General features: G+C 32.3%; 1 protein-coding gene across 2 annotated transcripts in view; it reads left to right on the forward strand.

Moving 5' to 3' along the window:
* Window positions 1–26622, forward strand: part of LOC140434177 (uncharacterized) — a 929087-nt gene that overhangs the window by 68058 nt on the left and 834407 nt on the right. For both annotated transcript variants that reach the window (XM_072522244.1, XM_072522245.1), the window contains exon 2: window positions 18422–18455. The gene's annotated coding sequence lies outside the window, so the exon portion shown is untranslated. The remainder of the gene's footprint in view (window positions 1–18421; window positions 18456–26622) is intronic.

The following is a 26622-nucleotide window of genomic DNA, read 5'->3' on the forward strand; positions in this document are numbered from 1 at the left end:
ATTAAAATATATTAACGTTACAAATTAAATATGCTGACCAGGGAGGGAACGATAGACCAGGCACTCCACCATAGTATAGGGCTCAATGTTAACTAGGTGTTGAAAAACCATTCTTTTAAAAGCTCTTTAGTGTGTTTTTTAATGAATGTGAGATAGTAGACTATTGTTTAATTTAACACATGCATACAAAGGACTTCTCTCTGTTAGAGATAATCGGTGAAGTGGGAAATTCAAATTAAGGCTTTTTGTATTATATTCATGATTTGGAAGCAGATGATAAAACTAAGAAAAATTTTTAAAAAGAAACATAATACATTCAAATGTATAGATGGCTGAAAAAGTGAGTATATTGTTTGATTTGAATCGACCTCTAAAGGATTCTCCCGCCTTTAGTCCTAAGATCACTCAAACTGCCCTTTTTTGGATTATAAAGACAGTTGAGCTGTCCACTGCAGCTCCCAGAAGATTACTTCATGTCGCATAACAGAATAAAAGTTTGCATACTATACTGATAGTAAAAATTTCCTGGTCTAGATACCGCTTCAACATTCTTAATGAGTAGGAGGTTTTATTCAGCTTTTTTGTAGTATTTTGTATTTGTTCCCCCAATTCGAGTTCTGGTCAATATAAAGACGAAGAAATTTAACTGATCTAGCAGGTTCTGTGTTTTGTGTTTGAAAATTAAGTTCTCGTGACTGGCTGGTTCTAAAGTAACCAAAACTGTCTCAACAGTATTAAGCAACAAACAATTTCCACCGAACCATTGTTAAGCTTTGCTTATAGTTTTATCTGCCACTGTGAGGAGTGTTTCTAATGTTTTTTCCCAGAAAAGCACATTTGAGTCATCAGCGAAATTTACAAGGCTTGAAGAACTACTAACCACCGCATTTGGAAGGTCGTTTATGTAGACCAAAAAGAGAAAAGGCCCCAAGACGCTCCTGTGATATACCTAATTTTAAATTGATCGGTCCGGGGTAAACCTTACATCCCTTTTTCTTTAAGAAAATAAAAAGATAGATAGATAAGAAGCAGCTATAGATAAAAATTATTTAAATATTTTATTTTATTTAGTATTCACAGCTTTTGCAGCTATTGTTTACATGAACACAATTTACAACTTTTTGTTTTTGGACCCCTGAATTTACACAAAAACATATCGAACTTTGTTTTAGCCAATAATAATTTTTAGGTTTCAAATAAATGAAAATACAATAAAATTGTTTTGTCATTGCTTTCGTGTTGCCTTTAAGAGATCTCATTTGTTGTGTTTTAGATGCAACTCGTACTTTGCTGCTAGGATAAAATGCAACATATTTTCCTATTACTATCTTTGCAGTATTTTTCTTTTATTTAATTTTTTTGCGTAAAAAAATGTCAGGTAAAAATCTTAATAATAAAACTGAATTCAATGCTAAAGATTCCTTTAGAATCAAGACTTTTAATATCATTATTGATCAGGTAAATACTACAATGGCAACAAGATTTTCAGATTAAAAGAGACTATCAAAATCTGTCGATTTGATTCATAAAGGTTTCCTGAATTGAACAAAGATATACCGAAGGGATATACAAAAACGATGCACCTTAATTCCTTTAATTGGTCAAGAAAAACTTGCAGAGGATCTTCAGTCATTTGCTGATTAATGGCCACAGACTTCTTCGTCATTGACTGAATGTTATACGATTGAAGATTCAGATCAATCGGATCAAGAAGTACTCGAAGAAAAAAATAGTCAAAATGATTCAAAAAATAAAAATCTATTAAATTATTACTGAAAAATCGTGTAAATATTCTATTAAATGCACTTTTGAGCTAATTTATCAATAACAGAATATGCACTATATGTTGTCCTAGTTAGTCCTAATGGTTCACCTTGGAATTTAATAATTATTGTCGCACATTTCACTGTTGTGGCTAAGTTTATTGCCCAAATTTAAACTAACATTTATATAGTTACCACTACGAACCTACGAACTAGGTCTTGATTATCTAAAAGTTCTAACACTTTCTCGTTTGTATGGTTGTGGAATCGGTTTTAGTGACCCTTAATAATCTTCTTTATTTCTTTCTTAACTGTTTTTATACAAAGTTCCTGACGTAGATGTTTTCTATCAAGCACTTATGGTCATTATTAACAAAACTTGGAATTCGTGCTTCTACAAAACGCCAGAAGGCAACTATAAATCTAGATGTTGTAGCGTTACACACAATACAAACATTCAGGGCATAAAAAGAGAAGGCATTTACAATCTACGTGAAGAAAAAACTAAAAAGTATAAAACATAAAGCCACAGGTACAGAAAATTGCCACCAATTCTACAGAGAAGTCATATCAGAGACTCATATAGGTGTTAGGCCAGCAAAGGCACCAGGATTTGACAATATTCATCCTGGATTCCTGATAAATTGTGACAAGTATACAAAAGTTTGGTTGGCTCAATTTTTCAGTCTCCTAAAACAACTAAAACACTTTAAGATAATAACCCTACTAAACCCTGACAAACCTACCGACAACCCAAAAAGCTATAGACCAATTGCGTTTGTTTGTTACCTATAAACTGTTAGAGGGGTTTATATATAACATAATTAGCTCAGCACAATTCCAGTAATCCCATTTAAACAAGCAGGTTTTCGACCAAAATAGAGTTATGCAGACCAGGTAATGTCACTCACCCCCTACATCGAAGCAGATTCCAAAGAAGACTTAAAATCTTAGCAGCAGATACGATGCAGTATTGAGAAGGTGTCCTAAATACAAAATTCTCCATACGATTACCTATAAACCGATTGCGCGAATTATAAATAGCATTTTTAACGACCGAGTGTTTTAAGTAGTGACAGGCACTTTTATCGGCTTACCAACCAATAAAACTTAACATGAATGGCCTACTACAAGAGTCAGTACTTTTCTCACAACTATACGAGCTAAGATTTTTTTATATTAAAACCTTAACCGAAGTTATTTTTAAATAATGAATTGGTTGAACATGTGCGTCCATTTTAAACAGGTTTATAGAAATAAATTTTAGACTTGCTTACTTTTTATTTAGCTTAGGTCGACCGGTTTCGATAACTACAATTTTCTGGTCATCTTCAGGTCTCCGGACAAGTTAAATAAAAATGGTAAAACAATTACGTATCGTAATTAAAAGAGTTCTATCAGGTTTGCTGCAAAAAGTGCCAATATTACTTATGTTTATGTTTTAAACCTGTTATGTTTAAATCTTTGCGCTGTGTTCTAATAATATCAATAACAAAAAATAAATTATTTTCATATCTTATAAATCTTAGTATTTATTTTGTTTAACGGCTTCGGTATTTTAATGTTATAATAAGTAAATATTCATAAAATTGCAGTAAAATATAAAATCGTGTACAAAATATTAATAAATATAATATGTTATGGTACAAGATAAGTTTAGTTGCTTGTCATTTTATGGCTACATTAATATTTCGTTGCATTAAAGTGAATCCATAAAGATCCGTAGTCATAGCATAAATTTTAAGTTTACCGCCAAATATTTATAGTTTAGCGGCCATTCGCGTGTGGCCGGTGGTTAACATTCTCTCCTCACTCACTGGCTCACTGTTATTCACAAGGTAATTGCAATGCTATGTGGAGTTTTACTGCGTTTCTAATTGAATTTAGTGTTGAACATATTTTTATTTGGAAAGAAATAAGTACGGGTTTTGCGCTCCGATTACGTTACACCATAATATGTGATACTTGTTGACGTTGGTAAACCATTGGTGATATGAATAATTTCCTCTTAAAACATTTTTTTAATTGCCCCTAAATCAGTCAAATATTAACGTATTCGTTAGTAGCACTAACCTAAATAGCACTTCTTTATTATATGATCAATCAAACGATTTTATTTAATGGTGAATTAGAACTTAAGTGTAATCTATGTGGTTCAAAATATTGAATAAGAAAAGGCTTGTTTCCCCTTCTTTTTTTGTATTTATTGCTATTTTGCAGCAATAAATACAAAATTAAATTTTAAGGGCAATAAATTAATCCATTTTTAACCAGCCGTGTCTTACGTAAAATGTAATTGTCGTTATTTTATTTCCATACGACTTTGCTTCCAAATAAATTGTTTTTAAGTTAAAAGCAAGAAAGTAGAAACAATCGATGTTTTTAGTAATTTTTAAATATTTTTTTTTATCAATGTTCATGTCCTATTTTAGAGGGAGGATTAGTTAATTATTATAAGTGAAGTTATCACCTAACAGGATTATTACGCTTAAACTTACACAGCGAATAAGTTTAGAGGATGAACTACAGGGTTTTTGTAGTGGAATATCGTGTACAGATGCAATATTCGTTATAAAGCAAATTACTGAGAAATCACTAGATTATAATAAACCAGCATTTCTGTATCTGATTGACCCAAAGAAAGCGTTTGGCAGAGTAAGACCCAAAAATATAATTCATCTTTTGTTTATTAGAGAAGTTCCCCTAAATATTATAAAAACTATCGAAATCATATATCAAAACAACCAAATGGAAGTCAGAATAGATGGTCAACTTACAGAATATATAGAAATAGGCAGCGGAATAAGACAAGGGGATTCATTGAGCCTCATGCTCTTCAATTTGATCATGGGTGAAATCATCAAAAGCGTTAACAAAAGAAGAGCATACAGAACGGGAAACAAAGAAATAAAAAACTCTGTTTTTCTCTCTGTAAAAAAAAAGAGGAAGAAGAAAAAGAAGTAGTAGTTATCACCTAACTATTTCTGCAAATTTTGAATGCTACCTCTCACATCCACTTCAAAACAGATCCGTCAAAATTCTTATTGTATATTTTGAATTACAAAAAAAACTTTTCTGTATTAACATAGATTACTTAATCAAATTTTGAAACCAAAAATATCTTGTTTAAACTTTATAAAACCATTGTTAATGTAGTACTCATAAAACCTATAAAAATTAATAAACTGGATAGAATAAAAAAAAAATTCGTCGACCAACTACGATATGACAGAAATGTCAGTGGTTATATTTTTTTACGAAAAATACGAAAATACAATCAATAACAAATCAAACATACCATTGAGAACAATAGAAGGATGAAAGTATTGAGAAAAAGACTAAGAACGGGGACAATGCAGATAATAGGGGAGGATGGGACATCATGGACCATGGGGGTAATGTAAACCACATCGGCTATTTTGTTTAAAATTGGCAACACTGCATCTAGTAACTACTACAAATATGCGTAGACATCTTATCTACTTTTAGTATGAGTGTGAACGCACGGGGAGTACGTTCAGACGTGTTATAATTAAAAACACGTGTTTCGTCGCTGCTGATCTAAGGAATTTACTACTTTTGACTAAAGATTTCTCGGTAAGTAGACATGATTATTTTAACTTTTTGATACTGTGGTGTTGCTTGTAAAATGTGCTTTTAATAATTAAGATTTGCTTTTGATACGTTGTGAACTGGTTCGTTAATTTCCATATTTTGAATGTGTACTACGCATGGGGCAACGTGGACTAGGAGTGGTTCACATTGCCCCATTATATTTTCTTGACACTTTTTTAATTATATGCTTCTTTTGCAGTTAGAAATGGTACGAAATTATGTGAGGAAAACTGAGCAACAATCCTGGTCTCTTGTTGCCTTAAAGAATGCTATCCGGACAGTTAAAGCTGGGGAAATGGGCTATTTAAAAGCTAGTAAAGTTTATGGTATCCCGAAAGCAACGTTAATTCGCAGATGCAAAGAAAAAGTAACAAGAATTTCTCCTGACGAAAAGGGTCTAGGTTTCTACAAAACGGTTTTTACCAAGGAACAGGAAGAAGAATTGTATAATTATATCTTAGATATGGAGAAGCGTTTATACGGAATTACTTTGCTTGATCTTCGTCACCTAGCTTTCCAGTTAGCCGAAAAAAATAACATAGACCATCCATATAATAAAACAAACAAACTTGCAGGTTTAGATTGGGCGTACGGATTTCGAAAACGGCACCCAGGGCTTTCATTACGTAAACCCTAATCAACATCTGCTGCAAGAGCTGAAGCTTTTAATCGTTACAATGTAAAACAATTTTTTGATCTGTATAAAGCTACTTTGGATTCTAAACATGTCAATCCAACGCGTGTTTTTAACTGTGACGAAACAGGTCTAGGTACAGTCCCCAAATGTAGTAGTAAAATCTTGGCGCATAAAGGACGGAAACAAGTTGGACGGCTTACTTCTGCTGATAGAAGTGGAATAACAACAGTCGTTATTTGCATGTCATCATCAGGAATCTTCATACCGCCGATGTTAATCTTTGCAAGAAAGAGAATGAAAGTTGAACTCCAAGCTGGTGCACCTCCAGGTTCAATATTCGCCTGTAGCGATAGTGGCTGGATAAATAGTGAACTCTTTTTAATATGGTTTCAACATTTTCTTCAACAAACGAAACCAAGTGAAGACGATCCGATCTTATTGATTTTGGATGGACACAGCAGCCATACAAAAAACATAGAAGTAATTAATTTGGCTAGGGAAAAACATGTACATATCATTTGTTTGCCTCATCATTCCACCCATCGAATGCAGCCAACCGATGTTGGTGTCATGGCTCCTTTAGCACGATATTATGATATGGCATTAGAAAAGTTTCTTAATAACAACCCAGGCAGAGTGGTAACAGCTTTCCAAATCTCTAAAATTTTTGGTGGGGCTTTCTTACAAGCTGCAACACCTTTGACTGCTATTAACGCTTTTAAAAAATGTGGGATAGTACCTTATGATCCCAATATATTTACAGACCTCGATTTTGCACCATCTGCTACGACTGAAAGAGATTTGGAGAATAATAGTCTACCAGTGTCAAGTCAAGATGAGGCAATTCCTTCAACTTCAACTGCAGAGCCTCACTTAAGTCAAGATGAGGTAATTGCTTCAACCTCAGTTGCAAAGCTTCATACTGGTAACGATTTTCAATTGACAATTTCCCCTGCACACAATAGAGCAACAACTTCATTTGGAGCAAACAGCCCTAAAGACATTCGTCCTCTGCCAAAGAGAAGTAAATTAATGGAACCAAAGAGGAAATCCAAAAAAGGTAAAACGGCTGTACTGACATCTAGTCCGTATAAGCTAGAATTAGAACTTGAAATAAACACGAAGGAGGCAATAGAAACAATGAAAAAGGAAAAAGCTAAGAAAAAAATAAATGATGATAAGCACGAAGATAGTGAAAGAAGTAACAAAAAAATAAAAGTTTGTCCTTCCAAAGAGGGTAAGGGAAAGAAAAAAAATAAATGTAACCATCAAGTACAAGATGATGGCAATGGTGAAGATGCTGAATGTTTTTACTGTAACGAGTGGTTCTCCTCATCAGCCAATGAAGAAGGATGGGTACGTTGCTTGGCCTGTCTGAAATGGGCTCATGAAGCATGTGCGGGAATAGATCCAGAAGATGATGAAGAATTTCAGTGTGAATTTTGTATTTCTGAATAAATATAACATGTGTCTATTTTTACTAATGTTCTGTTACCGGTTTTCTAGTAAAGTATTTTTAATAAAAAAATTCTTTTTACTTGATTTTATTTACCAAACATAGCCATTAGATAATGAAATAGTGTGACTTTCCTCAGTAGTTCACATTGCCCCACCCTATGGGGCAATGTGAACTTTTGACATATAGTCAGTTGTCATTTTTTTGTTGAAAATACGTTAAATAAATTATGTTTCAATTGCAACTAAATGACAGTTAAATGTTTAATGAACGTCCCTAATTAATTAAACAAAACAAAATCATTTCTGGTTTAACAGTATGTGCATATCTTCCTTAGATGGGTCACAATGCCCCATCCTCCCCTAAATATTAAAGATAAAAATGGTCATCTAACAGAGAGGAAGCCCTTAAAATAGTTGAAGACTTCTGCAAATTGCTGTACACAAGCCAACATAAATCAAATAGCAGAGAAGATGCGTAGGTACTAATGCAATCAAAATCGAAGGCACTTGCCTACTTAGTAAAATAGAAAACCTTTTTAACATGTGCCCATTTGGACAGTAATATACCCCACAAATGGCACAATGCTAAGGTAATTCTGTTACCTCGGCATATCCATGAATTAGAAAACTACAGACCCATAAGTCTTCTTAGTCACCTACAAAAACTCCACACAAGAATAGTAACGAATCGTCTTGAGAAAGAACTTGATTTCTACCAGCCAATAGAGCAAGCGGGATTTCGCACCGGATTTGGAACAAATGATCACCTACACAGCATTAAAACGGTAATATAAAAGACTATCGAATACAATCGACCACGCGTTCTAGCTTTTGTAGATTTCCATAAATCCTTTGATACGGTAGAATTTGACAAAATCGTGGAAGTACTACGAGTATGCCGTATTGACTACCGATATACAAGGTTAATTTACAATACATACAAGAACGAAACTATGTCGGTGAAACTACATATAAACACGGATCATATCCCAATCGGCAGAGGAGTCCGACAGGGTGATACCTTATCGCCTCAACTGTTTACCGCAGTAATAGAATATGCTTGTAAAAAACTTAACTAGGAATAGAAAGGCCTGAATATTGACGGTAGAAGATTGACAAATTTGAAATTCGAAGACGACATAGTTTTGTTCTCGGTTACAGGCCCGTTCCTAGGGTAGTGAGCGCCTGCGTGCAGGATTTTTTGTGCGCCCCCATATTATGTTTTTAAGATACCTATATCATAACATATTCTTGTGATATGATTGAAAATACGATATGAATGTAAAAAGAAAAATAAAACGAACCATATTTGAAAAAAGATTTATTAAATAATACATATATACCAAGTGAAAAATAATTAAATAACAAATATTGGAATTATAACATGACACGTCGTGCTTTCACAGATGCAAGCTCATTAATCATTTCATTGTGATCAATGGCTTCACAAATTTTATTTTCAATTGAAATGACTGCAAAAACTGATAGCCTTTCTTGGCACATTGACATTTTTAAATAATTTTTCATGAGCTTTAGCTTTGAAAAACTCCTTTCGCTAGATGCCACCGAATTGAAAGGGCCAGGAATATTTTCAAGGCTATAAATAGATTTAGAAACAATGATTGTAAATTTTTCTTTGTTATATATTTTAAAATATCTATGAGCGAATCCGAAATTTTGCTAGAGTCTGTGAGTGGGTTAAGAACTTTGTATGACAGAATTTCATTATGCAAATCAAGATCATCAATATCTTTGCATACGTTTCCTTTATGTTGAATTTGTAAAGGTAAATCCAAATCCATACATGATCTTTTAATTAGATCAGAATCTAGATTTTGAAAATTACCCAAAAATCCAAATAAATCGTGGCACTTATATTCCCCCAAAGTGTCTTTGTAGGGATTGAATTGTTTTGTCCAAATTTTGAAAATAAAAACTGATCTTAAATTTTTGTTTTGGATCGAATACTGTTTCATCTGTACCTTCATACGAAAACTGAAGCTTCGTCTTTCTTTGTCTTAATAATGGAAATGTTTGCTCTACATCACTTTTTTCTGCTTCTGCTATCAGAAAGACTCATTCATGAAAATCTCGAAATGTTTGTCGGACTTTTATTCAGTGAAATAAATAATAAGATTTTTTATTTCTGTATGGCATTCATTTAAAGTTGTATTTGGATTCTGGACCACTTTACTTACTATATTAACTTTTGTTAACACATCATACCATATTATAATAGAAAAAATGAATTTGAACGTTTTAAATTTTGTCTTATAGTGACCTTGCTGAATGTTTCGTGTTCATATCTCTTGAATTATCTTGTAAATCTTGTAAACTTTTACAAATTTCGAGGAATTGACACCTAAGAGGGCGAATGGCTTTGACTCTGCTTTCCCATCGTGTTTCACTTACTGATTTTAAAGTTAAGTTTGGTACATTCCTTTTTAAAATGTCCCATCTATAGGGTGAAGCAGAAAAAAATTGAACAACTCCTGAATAATTGAAAAAAAAAACCTACAGTCTCATACGAAATTTTAGCTGCATCATTGACACTTAAATTAAAAGTGTGAGCTAAACAAGGTAAAAATATTGCTCTGGGATTAATTTTTAGAATTTGAGCTTGAAGGCCCCCATGCTTGCCAGACATATTTGCCCCATTGTCGTAATCCTGACCTCTCATGTCATCAAGATTTATTTTAATTTTAATAATATTTCTTCTTTTAAAAAGTTGAAGAGCCCTTCTTCTTAGTATTTAAAACTTGGAAAAAACCCAGAAAGTGTTCTCTAATTTCGACTTCATATGGAGAACAATAAATATACGCGGCGAGCGGCATTAGACGGCGCGTCGTGTGCTGCCACTAATAAAATTGTAGGATGGTAATTTAATTAGTAATTTTGGTATTATAATAGGGAATAGCAATCGGATGAAGTGATTGCTTTAGCGCTTACCGGGGAAATACTGAACACTGACTTTTTTTGTTTTAGAAGTGAGAATATTTTTGTAGTGGTAACCAAATATTTGGCGCCCCTAAAATTTAGCGCCTGCGTGCGGGGCATTGATTGCATACTCGCCAGGAACGGCCCTGCTCGGTTAACATCAAGGAGATATGTACAATGCTACATGAACTTTAGTTAGTGTGTGCCAGTGTGAGTCTTAAAATAAACATATTCAAAACAAATTCATGACAAACCTAGTGTCTAGCGAAAATATCAATATTGGAGACAACGAAGTAGAGCTGGTGAAAACATATACCTTGGACACAAAATAAAGATCACAAGAGACAACCACACATGCGAACTACGAAGAAGAATAAACCTAGCATGGGCAGCCTATGAAAAACTCAAAGAAATCTCTAAAAGCGAATACAAATTTCTTTAAAACATTTGACCAATGTGTGTTGCCTGTGATGACCTATGGTGCCGAAACTTGAGATATTGAGAGCTATAACTTCTAAAACGCTGCAAATAGCTCAGAGGAAAATGGAAAGGTAAATGCTAAGTATATCGCTTCGTGACCGAGTTAGAAATGAAGACTTAAGACGAAGAACAGGAGTTACCGATGTAATTTCCCGAATTGTCATACTGAAATGGAATTGGACCGGACACGTCTGAATCAGTCATTAAAGGTGGACGAAGATATTGCTTGAGTGGAGGCCGATGTTAGACAAAAGAATTAGAGGAAGACCTCCTACTCGTTGGACTGACGATCTCAAGAAAATGTCAAGACATTGTATGCAAAATACTCAAGATACAGCACAATGAACAAAATTGAAAGAGGCCGATGTCCAGCAGTGGACGCAAAGGCCTGGGTGATGATGATGATAATTGAATTAGCAGCCGAAATTGCCAATTATCATTGGCAATTTTTTAGTGTATTCTATGCAATGAAGAAAACGTTGATGATTTTTTTTATCATTCATGTAATCGAATTGGATGGAAGTAGAATTTTATTTTAAGGTTTATCCTTATAAATTATGAGATACTAGCTAATTGCATTTAATGACATACCTAACTTTTCTTTTCTGTTAGTGAAATTTTTAAACTAAAATTAAAACTAACATAAGTTTATTAGAAATTGAAAATAACCATTAATATTTAATTACTCACCCTTTTAACTCTACATGGATAGGCAAAATAAATTCATCGTATCAGAATACGAATATTACATGTTATATTAAGTTTTAAATTTAATAAATTGCTTTTGAAAACTATTTCTACCTATATTGAAATAAAAAACAAAGCCATATAATTTTAAAACAAGTAAGCAATTTTTAAATAAAACTATATAATATTTATTATTTACTTAATTCCATGTATTTGTAAAAAAACTCTCAGCATTCTCGTTTTATCGCTGTCGTCAAAAAAAACTGTCAACTTAATGATCATTCCTACAAATTACTCATCCAACGATTATTGGTGCTAAATTACTTGTTTTTAACTACCATCACTACCACAACCACAACCAATCCGAAGATTTATAGACGGTGCTAGTAAAATAAAACCTCCTTCTTTGCGGGTAACTAATTAAAACATTAATACGGTACAGTGGGTGGGTGAATTAAATAAAGACGTTTGTAGTAGCGCCTATATTGTTAGTACAGTGGGTGGGTGGGTCAAATAAAGACATCTGTAGTACCGCCTATATTATTGAGTTTGCAGGAGTGTTTAATGTGATTTTAAATTTTGAGTACTCTTTTATATTCATTCTAGGTTGTGTATATAAACATAGGGTATAAATAGATACATAGATGTATAGAACACATTTTTTTAGATATGATAATTACAGTGAATAAGTACTTACGAGTGAGATCAATTACGTTTAATTCATTTCCAAAGAAAACACACTTTTTTAATGATTGTTACGGTGTTGTAGGAAAGTAGTCTATTCAACTTATATCTACATGATTACATAATTCCAAGCGATTAAAATTACGTTTAAATGATATTAATATACAAAAAAGGAGAATACGGATATCGAGAACTTGACCTATAAGCCTCCCCTCCCATTTGTATTAACTTTTTACCAAAATAGTCATCTGTAGACTAGAAAATTAACTGATCCTCTATCATTCAATAGAAAAGTCGGTTTTCGCTTAGATTTTGGTACCAATAATCTTCTTATAGCTGTGAAAACCTGAACATAGAAAACTATAGAATACAACCGTCTACTAGTATCTAGTACTTTTTATTGATTTCCAAAAGGCTTTTGATACGATATAATCGAATGCAATAGTCAGCGTTTTACCTCAGTATTGTGTGCAATAAAGATATTCCCGCTTAATTTACAGCAAATGCCAACTCCATGAAAAAACAAGGGAGTTCCTATTGGAGAGACAAGGAAATACGACGTCACACAAACTCTCCACAGCAATTCTGAAGTATACTTTCAAAAAACAAATTGGTAAAAGTCTGGGATAAATATTGACCAAATGCCAATGGTTTACAAAATTTCAAAGTAATAGGGGAGAGTTGTCAATACTGTACCACTTAAGATATTTCGAATTTTAAATTGAATAATTATACGTCATATTTAACCGAATGATGTATTATAAAAAAAATGAAACATTTACACACACATGATAATTTTTGAAACTTGATATCATGGATTTTACTGTTAAAAAAGTATGTTTCCCTGGTAGGTTGCAAGTGGTACAATTTAGAAAACTCCTCCTCCTCAGTCCTAATCCCTTTTGGGATATGGTGACACCATCAGGCCTTTACAGTTTTTTCACGATTTCCCTCCATCCTTCCCTGTCCTGGGCTAGTTGTTCGCCTTCATATAACCCTTAGTTAATCAATATTTTTGTTTGATCTACCCAAAGGCTTGGAGATCTTCCCCTAGGTCACTTTCCTTCAACTCTACTCTCAACTATCAGTTTTTCCATCGCAAATTGAACAGTCATATATAACTGTCGCATAACAACGTTAGGTTGATTTGAGCTTAATGCGGCATTTAGCAGAACAGACTGTGGAATTTTCACATTTACTTTTTGCTAAATTTTTCTTGACAGCTTCTTTGTTCTTTTTAAGACTAGTTTTACCTTCTAGTTTTATTTTTGGAGCAAGTTTCTTGGACGGTTTCGGTTTAATCTTCTCCAATTTCATTTTTATTTATCTAGTCCTACGCTAATTCTAGCTATTTAGCTAATTCTAAATCATTTTTATAGACATTTTCTGTCAAAACCATTGCCTGTTGTGTTGTTCTCATCTTGGATTTTGCATTAGGCTTCGGTATCAAAGAAATTGAATCAATTAAAATGTTAAGTTTTGGACTTGTTTCACAAGTTTTTTTAGTAGTCCTAGTGGGGGTAGTAGTCGTAGCTAAACTCTCTTTAGGACTAGGTAGTTCTGCTTAGATTATTTTGTACACTACATTAGCTCATATTGTACACCTAAGTGGTGACTTGTTTGTCACATTAGACTTTTCATTTTCACTATCTATCTGAGTTTCACTGCCTTAGTGGTCATTTAAATTGTCAGCCACAAAAGTCTTGATCCTTGAAGACCGTGCGATCAACAGGTCATACTCTACTAGTTCGGAAACCATTGGCTGCAATTTCAATTCTTGCTACTCTACCATAAGCTTCAGAAATCAAGACAGCTACGTAAAGTTGTGTAATACAAAATCCGGGGTTAGAACAAAGCCACTTTTTAACTGATTGAGTGTAGTAGTCTTTGAAAGGCTTATATATCCAAATGCTGCACCCAATGTTATCAACGTGGATTATTACACCGTGATCTTTCGCACGTAAAATTGAATCAAGATTCTTGAAGTGCGTTGTATGCCCATCCAGTACCAAAAAAACTTTTCTACGGTTGGGTTTACAGAATCAATGAAATACTGGAGCCATTTTACAAAAAGATCACTAGTCATGGTTGATCATGGTTGATACTCAATTATACTCCCTAAAGGAGCACCAACCCCTAAATCATTGTTCATTCGTAGAAGCTTAAGTATAAGCATAGGTGGAACGTAAATTCCTGAAGCAATCACACAACAAACAACTGTCGTGTTGACTCCACATTCTCTACTGGACACTGACCCAACTTACGTTTTACCTTTTTCTGCGAGAAACTTTTGGCATTTGTTCTGCACAGTGCTGACACCCGTTTCGTCAACGTTAAATATGCGAGTTGCATCACTATTATTTTCATCAAAATGCTTTGAAAGCATAAAACCACTTCTTTCCTGCCATTTGGGATTCTTTATTAAAATTATGTGTTATTTAATTTCTCTCGACAATTTCAAATGTAAGCCGTCGAACATCATTGATCTTGAGGCCAAACGTCAACGTCTCCAGTATTAAAATGTGATCAACTAGCTCCTTCTCCACTGCTGTTGGTAACACACTACCTCGGTCAAAAGCATTCGTTTCTTCATTTGCCTTGATATTATCTCCATTATAAAATGTTTGAAGAGCCCGGCTCATGTCGTCCACATTCTAAGTCACATATTTACCTTTGGGTATCTAAAACACACAAGAACGGTGTGTGTTATGTATTTAATTATTTATTTATTTTTAAAAATAAGTAGGTCTTAAATACACAATGGTATCTAAAATTGTATCGGTACAATATAGGCAACTCAGCGTGGTACAATATGGGAAACTTGCACTTTATGTAAATAAACTACGATTCCTAACCTAAAAATGGTCCGGCAAAGGGAAACAACTCAGTTTTATATACCTAAATATATGCTTTTCTTGTATTTATAAATCAAAGTGGTTTGTACATACCTTAGAAGATGCTCTAACCTTACGTATGGAACTAGAAAACTATACTAAAACACCAAGAAATACAAAAAATTCGATAAAACAAAATCAACAAATTCGAACGTGGTAAAACTTCAGCATTTAAGGTACTAACTGGTTTCACTAATTGGCATAAGAGCGCTATAGCTTCCTCATAAAGAATACATACACCGGTGGTACAATTTCGGCTACTTTCCCCTACTTAACGAACTTTTACAGGTAACCAAAGAACTTGTAACCATCGAACGCATCAAAAACGGTGGGTGGCAATGGGAAACAATATAAACTAGCTTCGAAAGTTGGAAGCCAATGTAGAAAAATAAAACTTACAATTTTGTTTGGGAGCCAGTTATTAGGCTCCTTCCAGTTCAGTATTTCACGTATAAGAACGTCTTATCTTAGAAGTAAATTTTAAAAATGAGTTTGGCTACGACAAATATACCAAGATTTAGATTAAATTAAAATCAAAGCTAGCCTTGCCCATAGCTTAAAAAAAATACTTTTAAATGGTAAATATGGCTTCTGATGTTGTCCTCATAACAACAATCAAACTATCTAACAAGTAGTTAGATAAGATTGCAGAACGTAGTTGTTGATTGCTAGTTCCAGTTGTTATGTAACTCTTATTACGGTTAGTGGCTAGCTCAACCGGGTGTAGCTCCTGTGCTGTGCCCAATTAAATCATCTTTCCAAGGGTCTAAGGGAGGTTAGTCAATAAAATTCAAAATCAACTTCACATATTTGTTTATTAATACTGGTAGAAGAAATAAGATATAAATTTATTGTTTAAAAAAAAATTAAAGTAATTAATTAATGCAATTTAAAAAACAAAGGAACTAATTTTTCAATAGTACTTTCTGTTCATGTTCCACTTCAAGAAGGCTACTTATGTGCGTTGACTCCGACAAGGGATCTTCGCTGCCGGCCTTATATTATGGAGGGACTTCGGCTTCGTGTAGCCTCTGTTAGATGGAAGTGTGCCCAGATGCAGGCTTTTAGCCTTTATCGTAACATTTTCGACACCGGTGCGGAACGTAGCGGCTGGATTTTGTCTTGTTGTTATAGTAGTTGTTGAGGCTCGATCCATCGACTAAAAAAAATTCAGTGCGTATTACTATGGGCATACGACCACATGAGATCCACGTTTGGCAAGGATACCCGTATAAGTAGACCGTCTTACTAAAGTCAAATGGTCGCAACTTATACCACTGAACAGAATTTTTTTGCCCAACGAAGATACGCAAAGGTAAAAACTGCAGGTAAAAGCTGAATAAAAATTCTTGTCTTTAAGCATTTCTAACGATCGCCTACTAAAAACATTAGCTGAAAAGCACAAGGTAAACTAATTATTAAAATCCTCCAATAAATGATTGTGAAAAAACTCCCCGTTGTTCTATACTTTCATTGATTTTAAACTTTTGAAATTTTATTTGGAAGAGAACTAATTTCACGAAGCGTCTCGTTTTTAAGCGGTTAACGTATATGAGAAAAAATTGTACGAAAGAATAGGTCTGATACTCGCTAATTACTAAGTCCATTTGGAGGGTTAGCTGGTTTGTGATGGCATTGGCATATATTTTTGTGTCATCAGTATAGAGCGATATTTTACTTTAAACATAATAAAGAGTATTGCTGGTATAAACTGTAAAAAGCAGAGATCTAAGGACAGAGCCCTGAGGCACTCCCCTTTTCCACTAACCCGTCTTGTGAGACAGATTCGATAACTCTAACTTTATAATGTCGATCTGACAGGAAATCATCTATCCAACGAAGTAAAGTACCGCGAACTCTGAAATGTTCTAGTTTATGTAGAATTCTGCGCTTGAGTACACGGTCAAAGGCTTAAGAGAAATCTAGATAAACAACGTCGACCGGCTGCGAACTATTGAGTGATGACATCTAGTCGTTAACACAATTTAGGAGATTGGTTAGAGTATAGCGACCAGAGAAAAATCCATGTTGTTATGTTGGAATAACATGTTCCTAAAGAAGGAATTTGGTCATCTCCTTGGAAATAATGGCTTCCATAACTTTGCCAACTACTGGCAGCAAGCTAATCGGACCATAATTGTTGGGGTCGAGTTTGTTGCCTTTTTTAAACATATGGGTGACGGATGCTATTTTCCTACTAGGGGGGTAATGAATTCTGAATAAAAGAAGTTTGTATAATTAATGTTAAGGATATTGCAAACGTGCCTGCGCATCTTTTTAACTTTTTATCTTTTAACAGTATCCATTGCATTTGCTCTATGGCGGTATAGATCCGAGATTTTTTTATAAAAAATACAAATAAATTATAAAGGGAAAAATTACAAGAAACCAGCTCTAACCTAATATTGTATGCCTGATTGAATTTGTGCCACTCTGTAAAAGTAATAAAATCCAATACCACATAAGAGCCCTATTCAAAAGAGTAGGATTTAACCCTAATTAATATCTTAATATCTAATTTATTAGTTTTTCCTTTGTGGATTTAGTTGATCTTTTAAATCTTATTTCGATTAATACCCGTGGTTAGTCCGTTAATCGATAACTCGTAAGGATAGAGCGACGAGAGAGAGATAGAGAAGGAGTAATAAAAGGCACTCTGCTCATATAAAATCTCTTCGGGGCGACTCTAATAACGGCTTATGGACATGATCTCATAAAAAAAAAAACCAAACAACTGAAATATTATTTCGTAATGTTCTTTCGAATTATATCCCTACAGATTTGTTGATTAATTAGTTTCGTTTTTAATACTTGTGCAGCAAAACATAAACATAAAAAGGCATTTTCATTATGATAATGAAAACAATGCATAAGCTCACATATTGGGAAGTATATTTACGTAGAAATTACACATATACTCCTATATTATGTTGCAGTATATTCGCACTTTTTAATTCCATGTATTTTTCGCACATAATAATTGAAAATATCTCTCTTAAAAATTAATAAAACTGTATTTTTTCTATTTTAATCACATTCATAAGTAACTCAATTGGCATACTCTTTTTACCCTTAAGTTGGTATTTAGTTGGTACATGATATCAATATGCATACACAACAGACACACACCTAAACACACACACACACACACACACACACACACGCACACGCACACGTATAAATTATCTTTTAAAATAATTTTTCAAATTATTTAAAAATTTTTGAATAAATAGTTGATTTTCTTAATATTATATTTTTTCTTTCAGGCCCCCTGTAAATTTCAACTAAGACCTATTTTGGGTGAGTGTTCAATAAATTTTTTAAACATACTTTTATCTGATTTATTTTTAAGTATTAATGACATTGATACTTATGAATAAATGAGACTTATACTTAAAATATATAATAACAATGTGTTACTATTGACGATAAGCACAGGCGATCTTTTAATAAAAAAAATTTTAACTGTATTAACATTGCAATTTCTTTATTTTTAAAACTTTAGACGAAACTCTATTTTTATGTAAGTGTTAGTTTACCTTTTTTGTGTTATGAAGAATATAAATTTTACAATCAAAATCATTATTGAGAGTTAGTTATTTATGACACAATTTTTAATCTTTTTAATATATTTGAATTTTCTAAGTATGTTACCAGGTGTACCGTTTAAGTTTATAATTTAATTTTAGTATACAGGAAACAAATGCCTCTTGGATTCAATTCAGGTTGTAGTCAAATATTCATTTAATTGTCACTTACATCTGTACCGGGTTTCTCATTATATTTTGACCCCCACTTATTTTCCTTAATTTCGGGAATACAAAATAAAAGTTGTATTATTTTATCTGTACCGACCAACAATGTAGCAACAGACCAAATTTTGTATACAAGGAGTGCCCAATAAAATGCATTTTCAATATTTCAAATGGGACACCCTGTATTTTTTTATAGTTTTGTGTAGCCCTGCATTTCCTGATTTCCAATATACAGATTGAACCAATTTAAAACGGAACATACAATTTAATATATGTCTGTTTGAACTGCATTTGAAATAGTGGACCAATATAAAACTTGGACAAAAATAAATACATACCCGGTGATAGACATTGTATAAAATATCGTTCAACTATCTGTCTCCTTTAAAGGAAAGAGGAGTTTGCCTAATAGTCGGAGAGATAGAGCCGAAATTTTGAACTGATCAGTAATATGACATTTCTCTATTGGAATATATTCATTGTATCTGGGTTAAGACTTTGCCTTACAGGCGGACGTCCCTCGTGGTACAGGGGGTGGCTATACAGGGATGAAGTTGAAATTTTTTTCGGAAAAATTAACGATCGATAATATGGCTGAAAATTTGCCCAGAGTAAGATCTTGGTATAACTAGACGAAATCCCAAAGGGCGGACGCGAGAGTAGATACATAAGGGGTGGCGGACAGGGGTGAAGTTGCAATTTTTTGGGGAAAAATTAACGATAAGTAATATGTCCGCCATTTTCATGGCTTATTATTTAGCCCCTAAAAACTCTAAATCCAAAAGGGCGGACAGCTGGGTTGGTACAGAGAGCCACAAAACGGGGTCAAATGTACCACTTGCCTGCGCATTTTAGGTCTCGGTAACAATTTTCAAACTGATTTTATTATGATATTTTTATACCGATTGATTTGAAAATTTGTATGCTCACTGCTGTTACTATTCTGAGAAGCGTCAAGTAGAGTTTTCCTCAAAATTTTCCAAAAAAATTTCCGTAAATGAAAATTTTCGTAATTTTTTTAGGTAAAATCTAATTTGTAGAATCCTTTCAATTTTCTGTAAGTTATACCATGATTTTTTTCCAAAAATTTTCAAACGATTTTTCCGATAAGAAAAAAAAAATTTAGAAAAACTTCGTCATTTTTCTCACTCTCATTGATGTTATCACATTCATAATCTTCGTCACTTTTACTTTCAATAATATCACATTCATTATCTGCTTCATTTTCAATCACTACTTCTCGAACTGATTCTGGCATCTGAGGTCCACTAAACCATTTGAATTTATATGTTTCATCTTCAAACTCCCAACCATGTTCTTCAACAATCAATTCTGTTGGTACTTTTTTATGAGCATTTGTCCAAATATTTGAAATATAATGAGCTCGCAGTAGATGTTGGTGTAATTCATCTTGACATGGTGCTAAGCTTGAAGCATCGACATTTTTTAGTTTTTTTTTAAGGCTCGTTCACATCATGCAACTTATACTGCCGGTTAAATAGTAAAAATCTGACATCGTTTACTTTTCTTTTTGGAATTGTTCTCGTCAGTCCTGTTCCATATAAGTGACTAAGGTTTCAAAAACTTCATTACAATCGAAGTCAGTCAAATCGAAGTTGAATAAAAGCATCTTGATACTTATTACATTTAGCGCATGCGTCTAGAATTACTGATCTAAATGAACGCGCATCATTATTATTTTAATATTTTAAAATAATAATGATGCAAAATTAATGTCCAAACAGAATTTGTAAAATTATAATTAACTAATGAAAAAAAATTCAATCAACTTGAAAGTTAAAAAAAAATCGGTTGCCTGTAAAGTCGGTTTTACGGGCGAAGATTTTACGTGACAACGTCTTTTTCTCGGTAGAATATTTATTGATATGAATATTATTAAATTGCACAATAGGAACAAGGAATTGAATGAAAATAAGAATTGCACAAATTTTAACTATAGAAATATATTTTGTTTACTAAAACATTGTACATGTAAACTTAAACTTAACTTATTTCTATTTGAGTGATTTTGTTGAGGATAGGACGATGATAGGAGAAATATGAAATGAAAGGAAGTGTTTCTGCTGTAATGTGTCTTGAACGCCAAGAACGCTCGAGAAAGACAGAGACACAAGCACGGAAGCACGCACCGATTCAACGCGCCTAATTCTCTAGTGCTGCGCGCGCAGCGGACCGATCATGTTTGAGTGGGAGAGAGACGCAAGGCATTCGCCGGTCCAGCGGGCCTCTCTCTCGTTCGGTGACTCACTGTAACAGACGTGAGCGGGCGTTACACTTTTTCATGAATGACTCCGAGCCACAACCTAATTTAAGACGTTGTCACGTCAAAAAAATATTGAAAATATCTACAAAGTAAATTTCAAAACTTAAAAAATTGATAATTCCACTATTAAATTGATTTTTATTAATAATTATTTATAAAATGTTAAAGGAATTCTACAATTTGAATTTTACCTATTGATAAATAGAAATAATATATTTTGTATTTGATTATTAATGTAATAATAAATCAAATTTTTCTTATATCTGAACAATCATTATTTATGCAATGTAAATTTAAAAACCTTTTTATTGTAATAAAAAATAAGTAAAATTACTATTTGTTATACCAAAAATATTTAATAGTTAACATTATAAATTCGGCCCTATCTCTTGGACTATAAGGAAGCGATAAGTGGATTGACAGCATAATAACTGCTTTTTAAGTCTAGTTTTTCAGTGATTCTAGGCAACCTATTTGGGTGGAGTTTTGACTTGTTCTTGAATGAGTTCCGAATCCAGTAGCCCGCTGAAGTATTGGATTTTTATAATATAATTATTTGACAACCGTTTGTTGGCCAACCACCTAGAGCGGAGTTGAGCCGAAATACATTGATTTCGTATGTTCCGTTTTAAATTCGTTCAATCTGTATATAACATTGTGTAGCATTAGTTTGGTTCTATAATGGCATAAATATGGTACTACAAAAGGGTAACCATAGGTGGCTATGCAACTGACATTTCAAAATGAAACAATTATTAATTTATTATAAACTGTCAGTCCTCACACTGAAATGGGTTATGCTGCAGATGAAAAAGTAGATATATTCTCAATTTATGTAAAAAATAATAAAAACAAGCAAGCGACAAGAAGAGAATAGACAGACTCCTTCTGCAAATACATTTTTATATAATTATCGTCATGTCATAAATGAAAAAATGTTTGAACGAAAGAAACGTACTATCGTAGGAAATGATGATGAAGATCTTAATACTTTGCTTTACTTTGAAGGTAAAAATTAAATACTTAAATAATAGATAAAATCCATAATAACATTTTTATTTTAGAAAATTCCGAAACTAGTCTAAATAATGCTACTAATGCATTAGAGAAAAGCCGTGCAAAATATTACCGGTACAAGAACCTACCGATGTTCATAAGAGAAAGAGTTTGCAGTTCTGTCAAGATATGCTTACAAATTTGAACAATGATCCTAATTATTTTTATAACATTTTATGGACAGATGAATCAAATTTTTCAACTTCAGGCATTTTTAATAGAAGAAATAGGTATTCGCGGGAACAGAAAAATAATAATAGAAAAAGAAAAAGCAAATAAAAAAGTCAGAAAGAAAATCAATAAATGTGTGGTGCGAAATATTTCAAAACAAAATAGTTGGACCATTGTTTTATGATTATAAACTAACAAGGGAATCATATTTGGACAGTCATTACAGAAGTGGATGAGTTATTAAATTAAAATTATACACAAAATCAATTAAATAGTATGATATGGCAACAAGATGGGGCACCGCCACATAATGTCATAGCCGTTCAAGAACATTTAAATAATATATTTAATGTGTGGATCGGCAATAAATGTACCATTACATAGCCACCAAATAGTGCCGACTTAACACCATGTGATAGCTTTTTATGGGGGTTTTTAAAAGAAAAAATGTATTTTGATTCAAATACAAATATTAACACTACCACGGCAAAAGTTCGCGCGGAAATTGAAAATTTAAATGGTCATAATAACACAATATCTGACGCATTAGAAAATTTGAGACGAAGATATTACTTGTGCATTGATAACAATTTATTATTTTAAGCATCTATTGTAATCTTAAATGTAGTGTTGTATCTTAAATGTAGTATTGTAAGTCATTAATTTTGTTGCCTTTCTAAATATATTTTTGTCTTAGCATAGTAGTAGCATACGCCATTATAGAACAAAACTAATGCTACATATTTGTTATATATTTGTAATCAGGAAATGCAGGGCTACTCAAAACTAAAAAAAAATACAGGGTGTCCCATTTGAAATATTGAAGATGCATTTTATTCGTCACTCCCTGTATACAAAATTTGGTCTATTGCTACACTATTGGTCGATACAGATAAAATAATACAACTTTTATTTGAAACTTTTTTTTGTATTCCCGAAATTAAGGAAAATAAGTGGGGGGTCAAAATATAATGAGAAACCCTGTACATTTAAAGACTGCAACCTACTTTAGTTATAAGATTATCAACGATAATGTTGTCGTAAGATAATTTTGTTGAGTATGTAATAAATAAAAGTTTGATAATTGTTAAAATTAGCTTGTATTTGTTTATAATTTTTTTAAACGTTTAATAAACATATTTTTAAGACTTATTATTTTACTTAAATAATAATATTCTTAATAAGTATCTTATTGAAAATGTAACCCGTTATTTTACAAGTTATAGATAAATATGTCGATTTTTATGATTTTCTTTGATATGTTTTCTGACGTGTTTTTTTGATGTCTTTGCGAGAAATGTACCTAATATTGAATGTATTTATTCTCTTGTAGTTTATGTTTCTCTGGTTAAGGGTCAATGGCGCCCATTTTATTTTGCAGTTTAGCTGTATTCAGTTTTTCTTTTATCAAACTGTTATGTAACTCTTGTTAGCTTTTTCGTAATAACTAGGGTAAACTGAAAACAATCTTTCATTTGGAAATTTATTGTTGGTGCTACTCTTTTTATTATTATTATTTAAGTGAACCTTAAAAATATTTAGGTTTTAAGTGTCAGCTGTATCATTTACCACGTTTGTCTTAATTTTTATTGATTCATAGATTTCCCCATTATTTTTGTTTTTTCGGTTTTAAAATTGTAGTGTTAAAGTAAGAGTTGATGTTAAAGTTTGTTATGAATTGGATAAGGGCTTACTGGTATTTTATAAATAACATGTGATTTTCTGATTCCCAAATCTTCACATTTTCACAGGTAATAACATATTGAGAGCATATGTACTAAAGGATGTTCAGTGAATAAAGACAGAAAATGATAGTACCACTGTAAAGATAAAGAGGACAACCAGGACAGTCAGAACTATACCAAAAGAAAGTTATTGTCGCACACAAATTTGAAGAAAGAACTATAAAAGGAAGTTTAAAGGAGAAATATTCTTTACTTTGATACAGTTGGTACAGAAATACAGTGAACAGAGTAAAATAGCTGCAGTTACTATGAGAGAGAACTAAAATAAAGACGTAGTATAGCACCAACAGCAGAAAAATGTACAGATAAAGAAGCTATAGAGTGTATAGCATCAGTTAAAATAAAAAACAATTTATGAAAGGTATGAAATAAAAATTGAAACAGATACCCAAGACAGGAAACAATGAAATCTGGGAATAGAACTGTGAATTGAAATTATCACTCTATATTATTTTTTTAAATTCCATTTTATCAAAAATCATATTTAACAATAAAATATGATTTTAGCTGTCAGTAATTCAAATACGAGAATTAAACCAAATGTGTAAAATGACTGGCCGAAATTTATCATCTTAAACTAGAAACTACTTAAATTTACAACCTTCAATTGTACTCTCAGGGATTACTTGAAATTATCTGTATCAACAAAGCACAACTATCGGTCCCTTGAGCATCCGAAGCTGCTGTCTTCGCTCTTGTACGAATTTTCGCTTTTGTTATCTCTCATCGTTTAAACGTATTGTGTACTGACAGAGGGCGTCATATTCAAGTAGATTTATATTCAATTCAAGCCGAGGTTTATTCTTCATTGTTATTGACTTATTTAATTTTAAGCTAAAATGCGTGAATAATTTGACTAAATATAAATTTATTGTATAGCTACTTTACAATTTATTTCTTGGCATAGTAATCCAGAATATATAGTCATTACAATATATATATATATATATATATATATATATATATATATATATATATATATATATATATATATATATATAGCTTTAGAAATATAAAGCGAAACGTCTTCGATAAACTTATGAAGTAGTTGACTTCTTTTTTTATTTGCCAACCTGAATGACCGATTAAACCTCTGAATTCACTAGTTGAATACTTTAGAATATATATATATATATATATATATATATATATATATATATATATATATATATATATATATATATATATATATATATATATATATATTATTATGATTGTTTATTTTGAGTTCAAACTTAGTTTATTGAGCCAATAAAAAAATTATAACTTATCTGTTATCAAAAGTAAAATAATCCTTATATTACCTGTGTTCGATGGATTCAAAAGTTTTTCTAGTTGTCTTTTATCGGGATAGAGAAAAAAGGATAAAAATACAAATATATTATATTACAAAGATTTACGTTTCTTTATTTTATATGAAAGAATAAAACAATTATTAAATTCTGTCGTTATCTTATCAATCAGCATACAAGAAAATAAATCAAATTATTATGATAATAAAATTATAAAGCTACATATATTTATATTACGTGAAAAACCAATTTTACTTAAATTTTTCTTTACTTGAAAAAAAAAACCACAAAACTTTAAACTTTTGATTAGCCTAACAAAACCTCAGTTCTTAAATTTGAATGCTAATGCCCTGATGTCGAAACGATCCTTCACAGATATAAAATTTCAATTGTACAAACACTTACAGTTTATTTTCTTCTTGAGTTGTATGTTGGAACATACCCAGAAAAGTCCAGTCTCCTCAAAGATGTGATCTCCCCTCTTTGGCACCTCGGCTCCTTCTTTACGTCTCTGCAAACCTCCTTCAGACTACACAAAAAACACCTGATTCACTTCTCCAAACTCCGCTACTTATTTATGACACCAGGACCTCCTTTTGTCAACTTAATGCCGTAAGAATACTTTCACATATACTTTATAAAATGCCCACGGTAGATACAAGGACCTCTTTTAATCTACTTGTTTATACTTGTTTGTATCTCGTTCAAACTATTCACTTCTTTTCGTTACGCCGGTATCCAAACTCACGAACCACACCTTATCTTGAGACACCCGACTGTTTCCTTTCGATGACCAAAATATGACTGACCTCTACTGTCTCATCATCGACTCCCAAATTCCCATTTAAAAACGACCGTCCAATCAAAAAGCTTAAATTGTGTTTACTATGATTTTGGAAAAGCCTAATTTCGGTTTCAGAGAAAACTAAATAGCTTACTTTAAAATTGGTTTTTTTCAATACATCATTTATACATATTTCAAAAGATTAGAATATGGTCATTTAATACTCGACTCTACAAACAATGAAGAGATTAACCTTCAGGTAAAATGTCTTCGAATTCTAAACAAAGGATTTTTGATAATTTTGTTTGAAACGGAAAAGGTCGTTTGCCAAACAAATTTCTACTCTTATCTACACTAAATCTTATCTTAAATTACTATAT

Source organism: Diabrotica undecimpunctata, chromosome 2 (assembly GCF_040954645.1).
Source record: "Diabrotica undecimpunctata isolate CICGRU chromosome 2, icDiaUnde3, whole genome shotgun sequence".
Classification (NCBI taxonomy): domain Eukaryota; kingdom Metazoa; phylum Arthropoda; class Insecta; order Coleoptera; family Chrysomelidae; genus Diabrotica; species Diabrotica undecimpunctata.